Genomic DNA, 24,389 nt, shown 5'->3' on the forward strand with positions numbered 1-24,389 from the left:
GTCTCACAACCACCATTAATTCACACATATATATACACATGTATATATATAATTAGCTAGCTATATATAATTTCTCCTAATTGGTGCCTTCGGAGCTAGTGGCATTAGCCTAATTGGTGCCTTCGGAGCACGATGACAATTGGAAGTGGTTCATGGGGGAGGTAGCGGGTAATAGTATTCTCCTTTGGGATCTATGACCTGGTCGAGCAAAAATCCCGCTATTTCCTCTTGAATTGCTTCTATGCGCTCCTCTGCTAGGAGCTGCTCCTGCACCTCTCTGAACTGTTAAGAAGGAGATCAATATGCATGTGTATTAGTTGTGTGACTAGATATCGATAATGGTGTAAAAATTGCGAATAGTGTTCTGACAAACGTACCCAGTCCTGTCTTTGAGATCTGCTCCTTTCGGACGCCATCATGCGAATGTTCTTGCAAACATAGTATGCACATAGATTATTCCCCGGCGCCTGCTTCAGGGCCTTTATGAGAATGGAATTTGATTAGATAATAATTAATCAAGCATGATAATTAAAGAGATGGCAGCTAGCTAGCTAGTACTACTTAATTACTTACCTTGGGTCGATACCATTTCAGCTTTCGTTTCCATTGTCCTGGAGTGACGCTGATGAACTTTGCCCAAGCCCTGCCCGCTGACAAAGAAAATGAATAAAGGGGTTATTAAATAGTTCATATCAGGAAATGACGAACTAAATAGGCTGAGATATAGTTAATAATGATTGAAATTACCTGTTGAGTATCCCAAACAAGATGGTGTAGTCACTTTCTTTTTTAAGTAGTGAGTCTAGTATTTCAACTGTTCCTTCATTAACTTTAATGATTAACAAGATCCAGTGAAATATGCATGCACACACGTTTGCATGTCTTAATTAAGCGGGCATATGTAAGCAAAAACATGTAGCTAGCTAGTAGGCAAAAACAGAATTTGTAGTACAAGACAATGTGACTCACTCGAAGTTGTAAGGAAGTAGTATATCTTCATTGGTATTGAGGCGCTTGAAGAACTCTAGCATGCTTTCCTCTACACTTTTTCATAATATGCATCTAATTTCCATGTGTATTCATTAATGGTATTTGGGTCAATGAACCCAATGCCATAGCATCCACCTTTTTAATTTCATTCATCTTCATCCTGCATAATACCATAGAAAATAATATAGTGAGGATAATTACAGGTAATGATTGATCAAAATGATCACTACAGCTAGCTTGAGACTTAAATTACAGAAAGAAATCACTTACAGACAATAGCAACTGACGATAGATTTGTCGAGTGTGTCTTGATTGTATAACTGAAATAGTTCTGAATACTCAGCGGACACAACTTTCTCATGGAAGTAATGATCCTTATTGACATTCACCATGAGGGACTCTCAATTGGAAATCTTGGTAATGTCCATGTACCATTGATGCAATTCATACATTCTCGTTGGGAGCTTCTTGACCTCGTCTGGCTCGACCAAAGGTTGGCCCCGGACATATTTCCGTTTTATTTCCTCCTCTCTAAGCAGAGACATGGGCTCGATATCGAGGAGTTGTCCAACAGTGATCATAAGCCTTTCAGCCTGCTCAATAGGCTCCTCGGTTATTACCACATCGCCCAGCCTGGGAACGTTAACGGTTTGCCCACAATAATATTGGGGGCGCGTACTCTCATGTGTTGTTGGCACAACAAGCGGGGGGATTGATTGTGCCGCCTGTTCTCCCACCTGGGGAACGGTTTTACCGCTCCTTTTGACAGCTGATTTGCTCGAGCTCGAGCTCGCCTCTTTCTGTAGACGTGCTCGATTTAACTTCTTGAGGTGGCGCTCATAGTCTGTGTCAACAGGCTTGGGAGCTGGTGGTCTAGCCATACGAATGAAGTGGTCAATCTTTTCCTCAGGCACTTTCTCCCTTGGCGGCGGTGGCGGTTTCGGTGCAAAATGGGCTTCCACCTCGGCCTTCGATATGGCTGCGTTTTCCTCCTCGGACTTGTCATAAGGCCTCTGCGGAAGAGGCGCGAGGCTGCTTGGACCATATTGAAATCGCTTGCCTCCGCCTGTACCTCCCGTCCTACCTCGACTTGTACCGCTACACACCATAGATGCGGCGGCTCTCTTCCATGATTGCCGAGGCGGCGGAGACGGCTGACGTGGCTGAGTGGGACGAGGAGGAGTGGCCTGAAGCTGTGTCGGACTTGGAGGAGGAGTGGCCTGAAGTTGTGCCGGACTTGGAGGAGGAGTGGTCTGACGCTGTGTCGGACTTGGACGAGGAGTGGCCTGACGCTTTGCCGGACTTGGAGGAGGAGGAGTGGCCTGACGCGTTGGTGGACTTGGAGGAGCGGGAGTCTGCTGACTCGGTGGCGAACTTCGACGAGGAGTCGGCTGACGCGGTGTCGGTGGCCTTCGAAAGATGATGCAATACTTTCTCCATAGGATGATACGATGTTTGGCCTCTCCCAGTGTGTGCTCCTCGTCACCTCCAGGAATGTCAAGCTCTAGCCCCGAATATTGGTCCACCACCTCATCAACCAAGACACGAGCATAGCCCGCTGGAATCGGGTTGCAATGGAAGGTTGCCTCGCGGGGATTTGTAAAAGCAATGGCGTCCGCCAGCTTCATGGATATGTTCTTCATTTTGAAGTGTAGCTCGCAGTTAGTGTTCTCCATGATGTCATCCACGGGGTATCTATCCAGCATTGCGTCGCCCGGGGCGGAACCCACGCTGCTTCTCGGCATGTATGGGACGGTGCTATCCAATGCTAGATCATCCGCTAGCTGCTGCAGTTGCTGAGACCCCCTTTGCTGGCTAAGTGAGTCGATCTGCTCCTGATGCCGCTGGAATTTGACTGCCAAGTCCGCGTGCGCTGATTCTAGGCCTTGAAGGCTTCATAGTCCAGCTTCCTCTGCTCCTCCTCCATCTTCCTCTTCTTCTCCTCCGCAATCTTCTTTCTCGCACGGGTTCTGTAGTCGGCGTTCCAGTCCGAAAACCCCTCATACCACGGAATAGCGCCCTTGCCTCGTGTTCTTCCTGGGTGTTCAGGATTTCCCAGGGCACACGTAAGCTCGTCGTTCTCTCTATTGGGCTGGAACAGCCCCGATCGAGCCTCTTCTATTGCAACAAGTAGCTTATCTTCGGCTCCTTTCAGACATGCCTTCTTCGAAACTTTGCCTGTCTTCGGGTCCAACTCCCCCCATGCGCATAGAACCAAGTCCTGCACCTGGGGGGCCAGCTCAATGTTTCTGGAGTGACACCTGCATCCTCCATCTCTTTCTCAGACTTAGCCCACTTAGGCATTGCCACCGCGTAGCCACCTGGCCCCAGCTTATGGAACTTATCCTTTTTTTGGCATTGGCCTTGTTTATTCTCGATTGTTCCTTAGATAATTCCGATTCCTTGAATTTCACGAAATCGTCCCAATGAGCACTTTGCTTCTCTAGTGTTCCCTTGAATACTGGAGTCTTCTTTCCTCCCTTGATGTACTGGTCCCATACACGATTCTTGGGGTTGTTGAATGAAACCGCCATCTTCCTAAGAGCAGCGTCCTTGACTTTCTCCACATCTGCATCTGTGAAATGATCTGGTAGGGTGAAATGTTCCATGAGCGTTTCCCAAAGCAGAAGTTTTTGTCTGTCGTCGACAAAAGTAAGATCTGGACGTGGCTTTGCTGGCTCTCTCCATTCTTGAAGGGAGATCGGGAGTTGGTCCTTCACAAGAACTCCGCACTGACGAATGAACTTGTCCGCAATCTTCTTAGGCGCTAATGGTTCGCCATTAGGTTTGATGGCCTCGATATTGTACTTCACGCCCTCCTTCAACTTTTTGTTTGGGCCTCGTACTGTCCTGCTGCCTGAAGATTTGCTCGATCCGGATGGCTGAAAGAAGAAAGATGGATTCGTTAATATATATCTTCAAGTCATTTAAAACATGTGATGATCACCAGATGCCTACTTATATAAATATACCTCGCCGGTCTTTGTTGTTTCAAGATCAGAATTTTCTTCGTCATGTTCATAGTTCATAACTTCATCAATTCGGTCGTCGCGATCGAATATCATATCACCCTCCCCGGTGTTGTTTAGATATTCGGAGCCGTCATAATCTTCTTCATTCTGATCATCATCTGGCCCGCGAGTCATTCCATACTGCGGGTCTTCCGTTACCCCGCCTCATGTCATATTGACCCATTTGCACCGAAACAAAGGGACCTTCAAACCACATCCATAGTCAAGTTCCCATATCTCCTCTATGTAACCATAATATGTTTCCTTTCCCGTCTTGGTTGTTGCATCAAAGCGGACACCACTGTTTTGGTTGGTGCTCTTCTTATCTTGGCCGATCGTGTAAAATGTATTACCATTTATCTCGTACCCTTTGAAAGTCATTATATTCGAAGATGGTAACTGGGATAGCGAGTACATGTCATCTTCAATAGAGGCGTCATGCATGGTACGTGTCTGCAACCAGCCGGCGAAACTCCTGGTTTGTTCACATGTAATCCAGTCATCAGACCGCTCCGGGTGTTTGGAGCATATAAAATTCTTGTGTTCGTCCATATACAGAGCCACCAAGGCGGAATTCTGTAGAACTGTGTAGTGTGCTTCAGTTAGAGAATGTCCGTCCATACATATTATTCGATCCCCTCCTAGCATGCCTTTTCCATCCAGTCTGCCCTTATGCCGGGATTCAGGAACACCAATCGGCTTAAGGTCGGGAATAAAGTCAATACAAAACTCAACGACCTCCTCATTTTCATGGCCCTTGGAGATGCTTCCTTTTGGCCTAGCACGGTTATGAACATATTTCTTTAAGACTCCCATGAACCTCTCAAAGGGGAACATATTGTGTAGAAATACAGGACCCAAAACGTTAATCTCTTCGCATAGGTGAACTAGGACATGCGTCATGATGTTGAAGAAGGATGGTGGGAACACCAACTCGAAACTGACAAGACATTGCACCAAATCATTCTCTAACCTTGGTATGATTTCTGGATCGATTACCTTCTAAGAGATTGCATTGAGGAATGAACATAGCTTCACAATGGCTAATCGAACGTTTTCCGATAGAAGCCCCCTCAATGCAACCGGAAGCAGTTGCGTTATAATCACGTGGTAGTCATGAGACATTAGGTTTTGGAACTTTTTCTCTGCCATGTTTATTATTCCCTTTATATTCGACAAGAAGCCAGACAGTACCATAATACTGAGCAGGCATTCAAAAAAGATTTCCTTCTCTTCTTTGGTAAGAGAGTAGCTGGCATGACCCTGATGTATGCCGTCTTTTCCGTGCATACGTTGTTGGTCCTCCCGTGCCTCAGGTGTATCTTTTGTCTTCCCATACACGCCCAAGAAGCCAGGCACGGTCACGCAAAGATTCTTCGTCACGTGCATCACGTCAATTGCGGAGTGGACCTCTAGGTATTTCCAATAGGGCAGGTCCCAAAATATAGATTTCTTCTTCCACATGGGTGCGCGTCCGTCAGCGTCATTCGGAACAGGTTGTCCGCCAGGACCCTTTCCAAAGACTACCTACAAATCCTTGACCACATCATGTACATCAGCACTAGTACGGTGGCGAGGCTTCGTCTGGTGATCCGCCTCACCATTGAAATGCTTGCCTTTCTTTCTTACGGCATGCCTGCTCGGAAGAAATCGACGATGTCCCAGGTACACATTCTTCTTACAATTAGCCAAATACATATTGTCGGTATCGTCCAAACAATGCGTGCATGCGCGGTATCCCTTGTTTGTCTGTTGTAGCGACCAGACCTCAAACAGTCTGATCTCTGTGCTTTAGTGTCATCCCTGGATCAGTAATGCTGACACGCACAGTACTTGAAGGATATATAATAGAGTAGCAATCACACACTTATTACATCGAATGTCTCAAAAGAGAACTTATTACAATAAATATGGCTTAAGGCCATCTAATAACGATAACAACGGAAGGCTTGGAAGATAAGTGAGTCCATCAACTCCAACGACATCACTGAGTATAGAACCACGACCTAAAGGCACCTTACTCGTCGTCTAAAAAGTCTGCAACATGAACGTTGCAGCCCAAAAACAGGTCAACACATGGAATATGCTGGCAATGTAACACATAGAGAGTAATGAAAGAATAAAGCTATACTACATGCATATTTGGCTGGTGGAAAACTCTATGGTTACAGTTTTTGCATAAAGCCAATTTTTCCCTACTGCAAAGGAATACATTTTATTTAACTATCATGGTGGTTGTTAAACATTGAGAAGATAGACATCCTCTCAATCCCAATTAAGTATCATCATTAAAATCCAACAATATTAATTTAAAGTAACATGATGAGATTCACATGATAATCCAAGTACTAGATACTCAAGACGTCCATAACCGGGGACACGGCTAACCATGATTAGTTTATACACTCTGCAGAGGTTTGCGCACTTTTCCCCACAAGACTCGATCTCCTCCGTTGGGATTCTCGCACTACATGATGTTTGAGAAACGGATGACCGAGACATAGTCTTTCAGAAGTGCTAGCACCTTACGATCGGGTAGACAATACCAACCTACATCCCCTACATCTGCTAGTCTACCACTATAAGAGTTCGTACGACTTAGTTAACTATGCTAGAGCCCATAGTAGCTTGTGGCTGCACACGGAAGTTTCTAGTATGAATAATCTCATGATCCATTTGAGCCTGGGTGGCGGTCCATAAAGCAAAACAGGCAATCAATGGGATACCCAGGTGCCTCAATCCACCCAGATGTGTGTTTAAGTTGCCACCTTAAATAAACCATTAATTTATCAATCTCACATCTGTCATGGATACACTCACCCAATCCATGTCTACTAGCATAGCATGGCATAATAAGCAAACGTAGAAGTAACTCCCAAGGGTTTGATAATAAAACAGGTAATAGGTACTACCTCATCTACTTCCCAAACCCACAATTTAATTAGATCCTAATCATGCAATTGTTTGAGGATTGATCTAATGCAATAAAACTAGGTAGTAAAGAAGTATGATCAAAGTGTTACTTGCCTTGCTGATGATCTACGAAACCTAGAGATTCAAAGTAGCAAGCGGCGCACTCCGGATACTCTATCGCAAACAAACAAGCATACAATAAGTACTCATCTAATGCACGGGTAAAACTCAAATAAGAAGACTAACCAAAAAGTTAAACTTAAGAACTCCGATTTGCAAAAAGAATCAACTCGAACGAAACAACGAAAGTCAAACAGCAAAAGGAACAAACTTCGTTTACTAATCTGGATCTAAGTCAAATTTTAGAGATGGAAAAATTTGTTTGAGTTGGTTAAACGGAAAGAGGGTTTCGAGTCGAAACTCCGGGCGCTTGAATCGCCTGATTCCGATAAACGAGCGAAAAGATAAACTAAAACGAAAATCGGATCAGAAATCGCGACCAGAAATAACCGTGGCAAATCCGAGAAAAAGAAAAACTGACAAACAGATTAACGAACGAACATTCGTTATCTGAAACTAAGCGGTGAACGCGTTCGTTAAAACGAACGAACGAGCGAACGCTCGCTAATCAAATAAACCGGAAAACCGATTTATAAAAACAACGAAACTAGGGTTTCTAAAACAAAACCGGATCATACCGGTCCACGGCGGCGGCGGCTATACCTCCGGCTCGGCTCCAGCGGGGCTCCGGCGGGGCGACGGGACGGCGCGGGGTGGCGGGGCTGTGTAACATCCCAAAATTCTAAATTTTTGGAATGTTATATTAAATAAATAATTATGGTTGTTTGTTTGATTGTTGTGTGAATGACTGTGTGAATTTGAAAAAAAATCAAATGAGAGGGGAAAAAAGGACTTTCCCAATTTTTTTCCATTTTGGATCCCTATTTAATTTTTAGTTTGAAGCTTGTCAGAAGAAAACAATTCTCTGATAAAATAATAATATGAGAGGAGTAATATGACACTCCAGAAAATCAGAGACAATATTTGACAATTTATTTGAAACTCAAATTTCCCTTCATTTTGGAGTTGTTGCAAAAAAATATTTTTTAAAAAACTTATTTTATTTCGTCATGAAAATATGTTCATGATTTTGGAAATTTTATTCTGAGGATTTTGGTATATAATATGCATATATAATTTGTTTTATTATTATTATTATTTTTCTTTTCGCTATTTTTTTAAAAAAAACAAAGAAGGCCGCTAGGCCAGGTGCGCCGTCCGGCCCAGCCCAGGCCAGCGCTAGAGCTGCGCACGCACGCACACATGTTCGCTCCCAGGAGCCGCCGCCACCTCCCTCGCTCGCCCGATCTCTCTCTCTCTCTCTCTCGTTTTTTTCCCTGGCGCATGGACCCCACCCCGCTCTTTCTTTTTCTCCACGTACATGTACAGAGACAGAAACCTATACGTACGCGACGCCGCCGCCGCGTCCGATCTTCGTGGAAAACCTATCCCGAGTCTCCCCCCTCGTCCAAGAAAGTTGTCCTATAAATAGCCACGACCATCCTCTCCTGACCCCCTCGAAAACCCTCGCCAAATCCCACCGTATCACACGCCCTCGTCGTTTGGATCTCGCCGAAGTTCATGCAGTTCACCGATCGACTCCGACGCATGTAAGCATCTACAAAAAAAAAAAATTCCTTACGCAGACTACTGTCCCTCGTGGTTGTCAACCTCTTTGACATGTTTCGGACGTCTAGGAAGCACCGGAGCCACCGCCTCGAGCTTGCAACGCTGCCGGAGTTCATCCAGAGCACGAGAGTTTAGGGCAACGCCCGCTTGACCCCGACGCCCCTTCGCCTCACCATCCATAGAAAATCGGACGCCCTCGACCTTTGGCATCGCCTGGACATCCTCGCCAACGCCGCCGACAACCGGAGCCTCGCCACCCACCGGCCTCTTCTTCCCTGCCACACACGTTCTTCTCTGTAAGCATGAGCGCATCTCCTTTGTTTGTTTTTTTTCTTCTTTAGATCGAACCGTTAAGTTAGATTAGATCGGTTTAGTAGAACTTCGGTATACTTCGGTTAAGTTACAATTTAGTCTAGACCGGACCGATCGGTTTTTTTAGTTATTCGCACGCGCAGGTTTCTGTTAAGTTGAGCCTAAAAGCGCTGTATAACTTCAGATCGCACAACCCTTAGGCCCAAGAGCGCCTGTTTTTGTTTTTTTTTAATGTAATTTCGTTTCTGTTTTTTAAAAACAGAATAGTTTCAATCTTGTAAAATCCGCAGTTAATTATCTACAAGGTATTTTTGAGTGATTCCAACTGCCTTGGATCACAAATTTTATGAAGTTTCTGTTAGTTCAATTGTATTTCATATCTGAGCAATTTAAATTTGTGTTTGTATGAATTTTCTCAAATCACTAGATTTGAGCTATTTTGAGTTAGGAATATTATTTTTGACCGATTCTTTTTGCTACTCGTTACTTATTAGACCAGCTACGCAGTAGTGTTTAGTTTGCATGTTAGTGAGTTAGTTAGATTAGCTTTTTATTGTAAACAGTACTGTTTACTCTATTTTTAGTACTGTTTGTAGATTAATTATTATTAATTAGTTTTAATTAGTTTCTTTTGCTAGTTTTAGCCAGTGTGTCATATATTATATTGTTTAACAGTAGGTGATTTCTAGGATTTATTAGAATTAGTATTCTTGAGGTTCTAGGTGTTGTTTGTTGTATGACTAGTTGCTAGCAATAGGAATAGTGTTAGAGGTTCTAGGTACTGTTAGAATTTTATTATAGGAAAAATACTTTATGTTACTTAGCGAATAATTATTTCTACCTTGTGTTAAGTATTTTTGTTTTACGATTTTTACTTGTTGTTAGGTAGAGTTGTTGTGGTGTAGATTAGCCCTATAAGTTTATTTGAGTGATTTGGAGTTTTATTTGGTTTTTACCTTCGATCCTATTTCAATTTCGTTGTTATTTTGATTGTTATGATTGAGTGCTAGAATGATTGCTTATGTGAATGCTATGCTTGCTTGTATAGATTTCATCGGAGAGTGACGACTAGTTTATCAAGTTTTTAAGAGCGATAATAACTTCACCAACTGGCCAGGCAAGTTCACTTTGACCATGTTTTTCATACCTATATTTTTATTGCATTTAGTGTCATCCTTGCAACAACTTCTCCAGTAGTGATATTGATTCTTGTAGTTGAGTAGAATGCATGAGGTAGGAACCCACCTCCCTGTTACCAAGCCCGGGACGTATATAGTTTTAATGCTATGCTGTAGTAGACGGGGTTTGGTATGAGTGCTCGGGAGTGGTGTGAGAATGAAGGACTTTACGTCAAAGACGACAACTTCATGATGGCATCTGCAAGGACTGCATCTTCAGGACTTCTCAAGATTTCGATACTCGAGACAAGAATTCAATACACACTACTGGGTGAAGGACGGTTGACGGGCACCCTGGAGAAACCAGTGGTTGGCCGAGATGCATGGAGAAGCGCCATGACATCTTGCGGAAAGCTTCACCCAGACTCAAAGAGACAGAAGAATACTTCATGCCCGGAAGCTTACCTGTGCAACTGCAAGTCACTATGGGCTCTGGCTTGGTTGACCTTAGTTGTGACTCTGGCTGGGACGGTGCTAGCAGATGTAGAACTACGGTAGGATTGGATGAGCACCGGACAGTGGTTAGAGGAACTCTTCGGAAGACCATGTTTTGATCATCTTGTTCTCAAACACCCTGAAGTGCGAGAATGTAAAGAGAGGGATCGAATCTTGCGGGTAAAGTGTACAAACCTCTGCAGAGGGTTAAAACCTAATCGATTAGCCGTGTCCTCGGTTACGGACAATTTGAGCCTCTGGACTTGGATCTATCTCAGAACTCTCAACACCGGACTGATAATTTAATTGTGGGCAACTTATGATGATTTGGGTATGAGACATCGGTTGGCGGAACCATGTAATGACAGAAAACTCCATAGTACAGACTCCTGATATTCCTTTGTTGTAGGGAAAATAAAACCAGCTTTTATACAAACAAAACTCAGATACAGAGCCACAAAGCCATATTGCATATAGTATAGTTTATCATTTGTTTTCTCTTATTGTGATCTTGCCGGTACATTCAATGTACTGACCTACACGGCTGCAACGTCTCATGTTGCAGATATGTTTCTTCCGACGATTAAGAGTTATGTCATAGGGTTACGGTCTACACTCAACTTGCCGATGGCGATGATGGGACTCCACACCCGATTATATGTTTCCGCTGAGACTTATGAGGTATGTATCAGTTTTACTTTATTTATACATGTGATTGCACTTTGATATATACATTGATGTACTGTGTGTGCCAGCATACCGATCCAGGGATGGCACTGATACACAGAGGCTTGACCGTCTGAGGTCGGGTCGCTACAGGCTGCGGCGGCGGCGGCGGGAGGCGACGACGGCGGCTCCTGGCGGCAGCACTAGGTGGTGGCGGCGGCTCGGCGGGGCTGGGACGGGGTGAGGGTGGCATGGTGGCGGCGTATTTATAGGAGGGGGGGCTCGGCCAAGGGGAAGGGGCGATGGAGGAGGCGGCTCGGGGTCCGACTCCCCGAGTCCGGCGGCGACACGGCGGGGCTGGCGGTGGCGCTGGCGAGGCTGGCCCGGCTCGGCTGGGCATTGGCCCAGTCGGGCTCTCGCGCATTTTTTAAATAATTCCGCCGAACAGAAAATAAATTCTAGAAAATAAATAAAAATATCTAAAAATGCCAAAACAAATTTTTACCGTCTAAATAAAATATTTAGAACAGGATGAACATTTTCTTGGCCCTAAAATGCAGTTTTGAAAACGTGCAATTTTTCCTAAATTCAAATAAAATAGCAAGAAAATCCGAAATAAAATCTTACTTGATTTTTTTATTAAACCTTCAATATTTCTTTATTTTGGGATCGTTAGTTTATTCCCTCTGTCATATTTTATTATAGAAATAATTGAAGATAAAATAAATAAAATCAATGATCCTATTTTCAAAATTTGAGAAAAACCCAAATATGAAAATAACGAAATCCCCAACTCTCTCCGTGGGTCCTTGAGTTGCGTAGAATTTCTGGATCAGGTCAAAAGAAAATAAAATATGATATGCAGTGATGACCTAATGTATAACATTCCAAATTGAAAATTTGGGATGTTACATCTGTCCTGAAAGGTTACTGAGAGCATGCCAATCATTGATGGTCATGAACAGCAACGCCTTTAGGTCAAATTCTTCCCCCATGTGCTCATCCCACGCACGTACACCTGTTCCATTCCACAGCTGTAAGAGTTCTTCAACTAATGGCCTTAGGTACACATCAATATCGTTGCCGGGTTGCTTAGGGCCTTGGATGAGCACTGGCGTCATAATGAACTTCCGCTTCATGCACAACCAAGGAGGAAGGTTATACAAACATAGAGTCACAGGCCAGGTGCTATGGTTGCTGCTCTGCTCCCCAAAAGGATTAATGCCATCTGCACTTAGACCAAACCATACACTCCTTGCGTCATCTGCAAACTCCTTCAAGTACTTTCTCTCGATTTTTCTCCACTGCGACCCATCAGCGGGTACTCTCAACTTTCCGTCTTTCTTACGGTCTTCTTTGTGCCATCGCATCGCCTTGGCATGCACCTTGTTTTGGAATAAATGTTTCAACCGTGGTATTATAGGAGCATACCACATTACCTTGGCAGGAATCTTCTTCCTGGGCCGCTCGCCCTCGACATCACCAGGGTCATCACGACTGATCTTATAGCGCAATGCACCGCATACCGGGCAAGCGTTCAAATCCTCGTACTCACCGCGCTAGAGGATGCAATCATTAGGGCATGCATGTATCTTCTGCACCTCTAACCGTAGAGGGCAGACAACCTTCTTTGCTTCATACGTACTCTCGGGCAATTCGTTGTCCTTTGGAAGCATATTCTTTATCATTACCAGCAACTTCCCAAATCCCTTGTCAGATACACCATTCTCTGCCTTCCATTGCAGCAATTCCAGTGTGGTGCCCAACTTTTTCTTGTCACCTACGCAATTCGGGTACAACAATTTTTTGTGATCATCTAACATGCGCTGCAACTTCTTCTTCTCCAAATCACTTGCGCAGTTTCTCTTTGCATCGGCAATGGCCTAACCTAGATCATCAACGGGCTCATCTGATGCCTCTTCTTCAGCTTCTTCCCGCATTGCCAGCTCAGCTTCTTCCCGCATTACCGGCTCAGCTTCTTCCCCCATTGTTGTATCATCGTATGCAGGGAACCCATGGCCAGGATAGTCGTCGTCGTCCTCTTCTTCTTCATTTTTTCCATCATAACCCCGCTTTCTCCGTGCTTGGTCCAAACATTATAGTGGGGCACGAAACCGGACTTAAACAGGTGGACGTGAATGGTTCTTGACTTAGAGTAATTTAGATCATTCTTACAGCCAGCGCATGGACAAGGCATAAAACCATCCGCCCGCTTGTTTGCCTCAGCCGCAAGCAGAAAAGTTTGCACACCATTAATGAACTCGGGAGAGCATCGGTCATCGTACATTCATTATAGGCTCATCTTCATTACACAACACCGAAAAAGAAAAAATTAATACAAGTTCATACATAAATTTCATACAACACTTAAATGCAACAAACAAATAACTCTCTAGCTAAAGAATTTAAATGCAACAACAAATGCGATCAAGATCGCAACTAAGGTAACAATTGATCCAACAGCATAATGATACCAAGCCTCACTATGAGTGGAATATTTTCTAATCTTTCTAATCTTCAAGCACATTTTCTCCATCTTAATCGTGTGATAATTGATGACATCGGCAACATGCAACTCCAATTCCATCTTCTCCCCCTCAATTATTTTCAAGTTTTCCTTCAAATCCTCATTTTCTCTTTCAACTAAATTTAACCTTTCGACAATAGGGTCGGTTGGAATTTCCGGTTCAACTACCTCCTACATACAAATATCTATGTCAACTTGATGGGCATAATTTGTCATAAACACGAAATGCAACAAATAGTTTTAAAAGAGAATATACCACATCCGAATCATAACCCGGACGAGGGCCGACAGGGACGGATATCAAAACCATGGCACTATGTATAACAAACAACGTATGGGTAAGATAATTATATGAGTAACTATATATTCAAATCTCACAAACATCAATTTTTTATATAAAACATTCATGAACAAGAGGCTCACCACAAGGTGGTGCCGGCGACAGGACGTTGCAGGCGATCGACGGTGGTTACGACGGAGATTTAGAAGGCACTAAGTAAACCACACCTACATATGCAAACTAAGTGTTATTTTGACCTCAAATTGCATATAAATCAAATACTAGCATATATATATAATTCCTCCCAAATTACTAAACTCAAAAATCAATCACTATATAAAGCATTGCACGAGCTAATCTAGCAATGAGAGATGAAAGGACAAAATTGCTAACCTTTGTGATCATTTGAATGGATGGGGGCCTTCAAATCTTGACAAATTTTGGGCAAAATGTGTGATGAGCTTGAGAGGAAGAGGGAAAGAACAGAGAGGAGAAGGGAAAGGGGAAGAACAGAGCGAGCTCGGGTGGACGAAGGGTGTATGTAGGACGACCTTTAGTACTGGTTTGTGATACGACCCGGTACTAAAGGTGCTGGAGGGGTCCCGGACTGACAACATCCTGCCACCACTCACTTTAGTACCGGTTCGTGGCACGAACCGGTGCTAAAGGTTCGCCACGAACCGGTACTAATGATGTTCGCCCGCCTAGCCGTTGGAACCGGCACTAATGGACACATTAGTGCTGGCTCAAATTCAAACCGGCACTAATGTGCTTCACATTTGACCCTTTTTCTACTAGTGGTAGTAGTAATTAAAAAGAAAACCCAAAAAGATTTCCTGTTCTTCTTTTTGCTTGTTGGGAGCTTTCCCGTGTAAATAGTTTTATTTCTTTTCTTTGGGGGTCGATAGGAGAAGACCACGATTAAATTGTTGAAGTGGCTCTTATATGCATTATTGTTGATTTGACAAAAGAGCCCATATTGCCTTGTCTTCTCCTGTTTATTGAATGCTTGTAGATTCTAGCTTAGTCCAATGCACGTGCACTATTATTATTATCTACATCGTTTGGTCATGCAAGTGAAAGGCAATTATGACGATATATGATGGACTGACTGAGATGAGAAAATCTGGTATGAACTCGACCTCTCTTGTTTTTGTAAATATGATTAGTTCATCATTCCTGATTCGGTCTATTATGAATAAACATGTTTGCAATGACAACTAGAGATGATAGTTTCTTGTGCCATGCTTGATTAGCTAGGAGCTTATAACGGTTTACCTTGCGTGCCGACATGCTATTAAAATGGTTGTGATGTGGTATGATAGGGTGGTATCCTCCTCTGAATGATTTAAGTGACTTGACTTGGCACATGTTCACGCATGTAGTTGAAACAAAATTAACATAGCCTTCACAATATTTATGTTAATGCATGTTCATGACTGATGTCGCTCTCTAGCTGGTCGCTTCCCAGTCTTTTGCGAGCCTTCACCTGTACTAAGCGGGAATATTGCTTGTGCATCCAACTCCATAAACCCCCAAAGTTGTTCCATATGAATCCACCATACCTACCTATATACGGTATCTACCTACCATTCCAAGTAAATTTGTATGTGCCAAACTCTAAACCTTCAAATAAATATCCTTTTTTGTATGCTCAAATAGCTCATGTATCAACTAGGGTTGTCCGTATCTTCCTTGTTAGGCGGGTTATTCTCAAGAGGAGTGGACTCTGCTCCTCACTCACGAGAAAATGGCTGGTCACCGGGATGCCCAGTCCCATGATTTATGCAAACTAAATCAAAATAATTGCAAACAAAACTCCCCCTGGGACTCTTGTTAGTTGGAGGCACTCGTTGTTTCGAGCAAGCCATGGATTGATGCTTGTTGGTGGAGGGGGAGTATAAACTTTACCATTCTGTTTGGGAACCGACTATAACGTGTGTTGCCTGGAACATATCGCCATCTCTTGGTTGTTATGTTGACAATGAAATTATACCGCTCAAAATATTATTCATCTATATTTCAAAAGCGAGCTCTAGCACCTCTACAAATCCTTGCTTCCCTCTGCGAAGGGCCTAATATTTACTTTTATGTTGATTCATCATCCTCTTATTAAAAAGCACCAGTTGGAGAGCACCGTTGTCATTTGCATTCATTACTGTTAGTTTACATTGAGTATGACTTGACTGGATCTCTTTTACCATGAATTACAATGTCTAGTCAGTCCTTGATCTTTAAAGGTGCTTTGCATTTATGTTTTGCGGTCTTAGAAAGGGCTAGCGAGATACCATCTTGTTATATCATATTATGATTGTTTTGAGAAAGTGTTGTCATCCGAGATTTATTATTATTGCTCGCTAGTTGATTATGCCATTGATATGAGTAAACATGAGACCTATGTGTTATTGTGAATGTGGTTAGTTCATAATCTTTGCTGAAAACTTGAATGTTGGCTTTACATATTTACAACAACAAGAGCAAACAAAGTTTGTAGAAGTTTTTCTTTATCACTTTCAGTTTGTCAACTGAATTGCTTGAGGACAAGCAAAGGTTTAAGCTTGGGGGAGTTGATACGTCTCCGTCATATCTACTTTTCCATAAACTTTTGCCCTTGTTTTGGACTCTAACTTGCATGATTTGAATGGAACTAACCCGGACTGACGCTGTTTTCAGCAGAATTGTCATGGTGTTATTTATGTGCAGAAGCAAAAGTTCTCGAAATGACCTGAAACTTCACGGAACGTCTATTTGGAAATAATAAAAAATCCTTGCAAAAGATGAAGACTAGGGGGCCCACACCCTAGCCACGAGGGTGGGGGTGCGCCTGCCCCCCAGGGCACGCCCCACAACCTCGTGGGCCCCCTAGAGCTCCTCCAACCTTAACTCCAACTCTAGATATTTGCTTTCACGGAGAAAAAAAATCAAAAAGAAGGATTCATCATGTTTGACGATACGGAGCCGCCGCCAAGCCCTAAAACCTCTAGGAAGGGCTGATCTGGAGTCTGTTCGGGGCTCCGGAGAGGGGAATCTGTCGCCATCGTCATCATCAACCTTCCTCCATCGCCAATTTCATGATGCTCGCCGCCGTGTGTGAGTAATTCCATCGTAGGCTTGCTGGACGGTGATGGGTTGGATGAGATTTATCATGTAATCGAGTTAGTTTTGTTAGGGTTTGATCCCTAGTATCCACTATGTTCTGAGATTGATGTTGCTATGACTTTGCTATGCTTAATGCTTGTCACTAGGGCCCGAGTGCCATGATTTTCAGATCTGAACCTATTATGTTTTCATCAATATATGAGAGTTCTTGATCCTATCTTGCATGTCTATAGTCACCTATTATGTGTTATGATCCGTTAAACCCGAAGTGACAATAATCGGGATACTTACAGGTGATGACCGTAGTTTGAGGAGTTCATGTATTCACTATGTGTTAATGCTTTGGTCCGGTACTCTATTAAAAGGAGGCCTTAATATCCCTTAGTTTCCGCTAGGACCCCGCTGCCGTGGGGGGTAGGACAAAAGATGCCATGCAAGTTCTTTTCCATAAGCACGTATGACTATATTCGGAATACATGCCTACATTACATTGATGAATTGGAGCTAGTTCTGTGTCACCCTAGGTTATGACTGTTACATGATGAACCGCATCAGGCATAATTCTCTATCACCGATTCATTGCCTACGAGCTTTCCATATATTGTTCCTCGCTTATTTACTTTCCGTTGCTATTGCTATCATCACTACAAAATTCCAAAGACATTACTTTTGCTATCCTTACCTTTGGCTACCATTACCATTACTATCATATTACTTTGCTACTAAACACTTTGTTGCAGATATTAAGTTTCCAGGTGTGGTTGAATTGACAACTCAGCTGCTAATACTTGAGAATGTTCTTTGGCTCCCCTTGTGTTGAATCGATAAATTTGGGTTGAATACTCTACCCTCAAAAGCTGTTGTGATCCCCTATACTTGTGGGTTATCAGATGTCATGTCTACTCGACGCCCAATTAAATGGCTTTCGATGTCATGTCAAGCGTTAGGAAAATTACAGGTGATACGAAGCTTTCCATTCTCCCATGATACGGGCTTCCGAGAGCCCTTGGATCTGAGATCGAACGGTTGGATGGCGTGATTCTGGACCTATGGGTGAATATCCTATCGTGGAGGGTTATTCTGCAAATTTTGAGCAACTTAGCATGCGACCGTTCAATCTCAAATCGAAGGGCTGCTAGCAGCCCGTATCATGGTCGCGCCTACCACGACCGTTGCCTCGCTCGCGCGGTCGCGCCCTTGGAGATTTAACACGATGCGTTAGGCTATCTGATGTTGGCATGTCATACATAGTCATCACTTAGTCACTCATACAACAAGGTTAGCTATAAGGTTGTCTATAAGAGTATTTTTTGTTTACTTCTCTCTATCTCTTTCTTCGTAGTATTTATTGCATTTGCCAAGGAGTGACCTCTTCCAATGAAATGGTGCTTAGATGAGGTGCTATGGGCATTAAATGGCTTAGCAACTCCAGTCCCCAATGCATAGGTGCTTAGTTTTTTGTTGCTAAGTTTGCTTCATCTAGGTACACGCGCTTATCACTGTTTCTTCCTAGGGTCACCAAACTAGTCTATCTCTTCTTAATTAACTTGCCACATCGGGCTTTATGCCTATGTGGCAGGCTTAGCACCTGTAGGATCAAGTACAATAGTGGGATATAAGCCTGCTTTACATGGCATTTTTGCATATGTGGGGGAAAGAGGCAAGGAAAAAGTGGAGGAGTGGGCTCTCAAGCAAGAGCCAGCCTCTACATGGTGGAGCATCCGGAGAGGCACCTGTATGGAGGTGGTCAGGAATAGGGAGACCCACGCCGGTCGTAGTGCCGCAATTAAAATGATAATGGAAGGTCAAATCACCGGGCCCCACCTATCCAGTAGTAACTCGCTATCAAATCACACAGCCCTACATTTGCAGCAGCCTACTCCCTCATCTTCTTGCATCTCTGTCGAACCGACTAGGCGGAACTGCCCCGCCTACCGCGCGGGAAAAGCCCCACCCTCGACTTTTAAATAGTACAATATACTAATTTTCTATCCATGGATTGCACCATGGAGCAAAGCCTCAAGAAAACGGCGGTACACATGTACGGAGTATACAGCACGCCCGTCGCGTTCGCGTCGCACCCCAGACGGTCGGTCGGTCTGGCACGCCACTCTCCGAATGGAATGCGCGTCATATTGCATTTGCACACACATGTGGGACCGCAATTGAGAACCAACCATAGGCACACTCCCCGGCCCCGCAAGTCGGGTGAGTTAATAGAAGAGAGAGACGAGCGATAGTACTACTAGAGTAGTGTTGTACGAGTACATATGTTGGTACCTGGACGATCCCTGCAAGACATGGAAGATCAGTTTTTTTAGAAGCACATGGAAGATCAGTTTGTCCTTGCTTGTGACCAGACTCTAGCAGACACGCCTGGATTGGCTATCGTCTACATATCGTGCAGGTTGTCTTGTACAGGGCTGTAGTTCTGGTGAGAAATCTAAAAAAAGGTTTCTTGTCATCTTGCAAAATTAGGTGTCATGTGCTTCGAATCACTGCGAGGGTTAAACAACGACAAGTGAGTTGGGCTAGTCATTGGGGGCACATGCACAAAGACTACTCGGCTGCCATCTAGGTCAAGCCAGCTATGTTAATTAGGACATCTATCAACGGACCCCTTTTCTACGAGTTTATCTTTAATTTGAGCTTTGATCCTCGTCTAGGTTGTCCGTCGGGATTCATCTTGTCTCCTTTGGGCAGTGAGGTTATGATTTCTTGTCATGTGGCATTTTTCGTGTTATATGTTATAATCCGGTGCTTCAGATCAAAATGACGACAACTGTGCCTCCGGGGCACGTGCATGAAGACTTCTCGACAGTCATTGCCGAGGTCAAGCCGGCTCCGGCCGGTAGACAAAAGAAAACTAGTACTCCACTATATAGGCAGGAGCCTCCGCGTTTGCTTGCTAGCGTTGCTCTCTTCACACTGTCTCGTCCTCTCCAGATCTAAACACGATAGCGGTGGCCACACTCTCTCTCTACTCACTGCTGGTCACAGATCCAGCCGGATCCTCTTCATCGGGGAAGGTGAGAATGTGCAACGCTCACGCGGTCGTCCTCAGCGATGGCTCTTACCCACTGCCAGCGCGTCCCGATCAGTGTGCCTTGTCGTTCTCTCCCAAGCATCGCTGGTGAGGGAGGGCCTCCCACCCCTTCTTCCTCGCCGCCGTAGTGTGGGCAGATCCGGCCTCCCGCCGCCCACCTAGCGACATCCCGGTGACCCTCAGGTATAACTTCCTTTGAAACTGGCCTTTCTCTACTTCCCGAGCTCCTGACGTCGCCGCATTTGTATCTTTTACTATTTCTCAGGCCCCCTCGTAGATAGGATCGATCCGCTGTTCGAAAACCACCTAATTTTTTACTGTTAAGAGGTAAAACTAGTTCATGTACTTGAATATAGTACTACTTGGTTCAAACAAGGAAGAAAGGGGGTGGGGTGGGGGAAGATTTGTTACCTAAATCTATGACTTGGTTGAAAGAGGAAATAATGCGGGCGAAAAGTAGCAGAGACTGGCTATCCAACTGGTCTCTAGGTCTAATAGGGAAATAAAGGGAACGCAGAGTACAAACTCAATATAAACCTGATATATTGGTTGAAAAAGGAAAGAAAGTGGGGACTGGGGGACAAGTCAACAGAGTAAGTTCAGCACTAGATTTGCTAGCCTCACACAGTATAAGGTGGCTATATACCGAACAAAAATGGGACCAACCCAGATATCCTCTTCTGATGTTTGTTTCCCCGATCCGCTCTTATCTAATGCCACTAGTAAAATGTAGCAGTCGCACTATTAAAAGTAAGGACACGTTAAACCAATGTTGTTTTCAAGGTAATGCCTCCAGTAATATGAGTCAATGGAACTTTTTTTCATGTCCTGCTAAATTTCCCATTAAGATAAGTTGCTTCTTTTTGTTAGAGATGCAACTGTCCTGGTCCGCCTACTCTCCCGTGCCCAAATACTGACTCTGTAGTAGCTGTTAATGTAATGTTGCTGGTAAAATGAAGCAATGGCACCATTAAAGTAATGTCGTATTTGACGGTTATCATAGTTAATCCTAATGCCCACACTAATATCTAGCAATGCTGCTAGAAATTGCTACTGTCCTTGTACGATTGCCATTCAGATAAGGAACATGCTTTTTTCATTTGATGCATGTTTCATCAGTTGTTAGTCACCCTCCTTTCCACCTTTTTTGTGCAAACAGAGATATACATTTCATGCTTGATCTTAGTTGAACAGCACAAATGATATCCAAATTATAGTTGAACATTCCAGGAACTTCACGACCAACCTTGATGTTGCTCAATTTTATTGCAACTAATGAAGAAGAAGCTCTGTGGGTTTCGTTTTCTGATGGAAATGGAACCGGGATTGGAGCCCTTTTCTTAAAAAAGAAGAAGAAGCTGCTAGCTCATGGGACATTGCTTCATTTTAGGTGAACTGCACCAAAAGGTCCCATGAATTGAATCATCCATGTTGGTGACTGGTGTCATCCCTTCTACTATGGCGTTGATTGCAGATATGGTTCCCATCACGAAGTATGTTCCTTTTTGGTCTGACCGTTTGCCAAAGATCCTGCATGTTGATCCTACTCTTGTGCTACTGTTTTGGCACTGCCATGATAAAGCAGTAATGTTATTATTTTGCACCTTAATTTAGTGGCACTATTAATTTGAGGCAATGTTTTGGCACCGCTAGTGCCACTGTTTTTTTATATACGAAAGAGGGGGTACCCTCCAATTTCATTAAAGAAACCCAACCATAGAGAACCCATTATCCGACAACATCTCAGTGTAAACGGACAGTTATGCAACTACTACTAGAACGGACTGAGTACTAGCAGGAGACAAGTTTTCCACATAAGCTAGGAAGGTAGGGGGACGCAGCACCAGCTCGACCAAATTTGGATTACAACCCAAATGCTACCACAGAAACATTAGGGGGAAGATATGGACTGAAAGAGCCAACTTCAGCGTCCCAGTCTAAGCACCCCCGGTCATCATCCTTGCAATGCACGGTACACCTCGTTTGCCACCTGCTCGACCCTAGTGTCACTGATAAAATGAAGTAATAATATAGTTAAAATAGAGCGAGTGTCCTCTCTATCATTTCATTTCCAATGTAGATAAAGAAAGTGCTTCTATTTGTTCATGTGTGTTTCATCAACTAGTCCCATTGTTAATGTTTAAGCGTTTCTGCAAACTGGGTGCTTAATTTTAGTTGATCTGCACAAAAATAGAGATTTGAATGTCTCAAGGCCCCTCCTTGTACTACCGTTGTACACTAATGTTCATCACTGGCAGAAGGTGTATCAGGGAGACTTGGGACGATTTCCAGTATGAGGCGTGGCGTACCGTATGAGGCGTCGCATGGCCCATCTCGCCCTCGCAGCATGGCATACTATGATACTATCGCAATATTTTCTTCTATTTATTTTGCGTGTTTCATCAACTAGTGCCACTATAATGTAATCACGCTTTTTCATTATCTGTGCAAACAGGGTTATTCAGCTGCATTTTGGTGGAACTGCACAAATGTACGGATGGAACCGGCATATATGCAGAGTGCGAGGTGTGCCATGTAAAAATTACCGACACCAACCATGCTCCATGCACGCATTGGCATCCACCACCACCAGTGGGATGTGTGGCGCTCTTTGTGGACGGATCTTTCTCGGCAGCAAATCCTCTAACTAAATACTAGTAGCTTATATTGGCGATTTTCTAGGGAGTACTCTTTTCTGAAAGAAGCACCAATCTATTTTTCTTTATTTGTACACAGTGTCACAACTTTGACCCAAAGGTCCAGAGCTATTTAAGGGTGATTGGCGTAGTACTCGGAGACTAATTGTAAGCATGATTTTCATTAGCTGTCACACTGATTGTAAGCATGAGCAGGTGGAAGATTAGGTTAGTGCGAAGCTTACCTTAAACCCTACCGCTGTCGTCGAAATGAGGCGAGCGTCGAGGGAACCGTGGAGAACAGCGGGGAAGTGACGTCGCGCCATCCGACCTCCTCTTGCGGTGGGAGAACGAATACTCTTGTGGCCCCGGCTGGCTCTGCACCCTCATGAACGGCACACCGTACTCGATCGGTTCATTATCCTCTGGTTGCTCGACCTTCGACCTGTATGCCCACCACCTCCGCCTGACTTTCTCCTCGGGCGAATCTGTCTGCTCCATCACCCAGAGGAGATACTTGATGAACTCGAAGGACTGCGGCGTGACTACCGCCGAGGAGTACATGTACATCGCCGCCCTCATCACCGCCGTCTCACTCTTTCACATACATTGCCACATGGCCCTCACCGTCCTCGAAATCTCCCACTCATTGTCAAACCAAGTAAGGATCTCCTTCAACCTAGATAACTTTGCTTGGTCGCCGCTGGTGATCTGCCTGATTCGCTGCTGCATCCTCTCCATAAATGTCCTTCTGAGTGGTCTGGTGCTAGCTTTGGAAGATGGAGGAGAGATGGTGGTCTTTCAATAGAGAAGAGGGAGAGGCGAGACGGTGGTTTTGGAATGGAAATGATGGAGAGGAGAGGAGGTGGTTTTGCAATGGAGAAGAGGGAGAGGCGACGCGGTGGTTTTGGAATGGAGATGATGGAGAGGAGAGGAGGTGATTTTGCAAGGGAGAAGAGGGAGAGGCGAGTCGGTGGTTTTTGAATGGAGATGATGGAGAGGGGAGGAGGTGGTTTTGCAATGGAGAAGAGGGAGAGGAGCGTGCGGCAGCGATTTAGGATTGGACGAGAGGGCTGGCACGCTGTGACTGGATCAAAATCAAAATCAATTTACCCTCCAATTAAGAAAGCAACCCCACATTAACTAGTCTCCCTTTTATTCTGGGTCATAATTGACCATGATTTTCGCAAAGAAAATATATGTTATACGTTGCAAAAATAATATATAACATAATTTGAAAGTACATTCAGGTACGAACCAAACGATACAATTTTTGGTGACATGCATTCACATTTTGCTTGTCAAATACAGTACGTGGTCAAACTTTGACCCAAAATACGCAAAACAAAAAAGTACTTCCAAGACCAGCGCCGCTCTTCCGCTCTTCTCCTCTTAAACCACCGCCGCTCCTCTCCTGTTCCAATCTAAATCCAGTGCCGCTCCTCTCCTCTTCCATTTCCAAACCATGGCCCCTCCTCTCCTGTTCCAATCCAAAACTAGCATGGATCCTCTCCCGTTCTAATCGAAAACCAGCGCTGCTCCTCTCCTCTTCTATTCAAAAACCACCGCCGGTGAGAGAAGGTGCTGTGGAGAAGTAGATCGATGGA

The sequence above is a fragment of the Triticum dicoccoides genome, chromosome 7A (assembly GCF_002162155.2).
Source record: "Triticum dicoccoides isolate Atlit2015 ecotype Zavitan chromosome 7A, WEW_v2.0, whole genome shotgun sequence".
Classification (NCBI taxonomy): Eukaryota; Viridiplantae; Streptophyta; class Magnoliopsida; order Poales; family Poaceae; genus Triticum; species Triticum dicoccoides.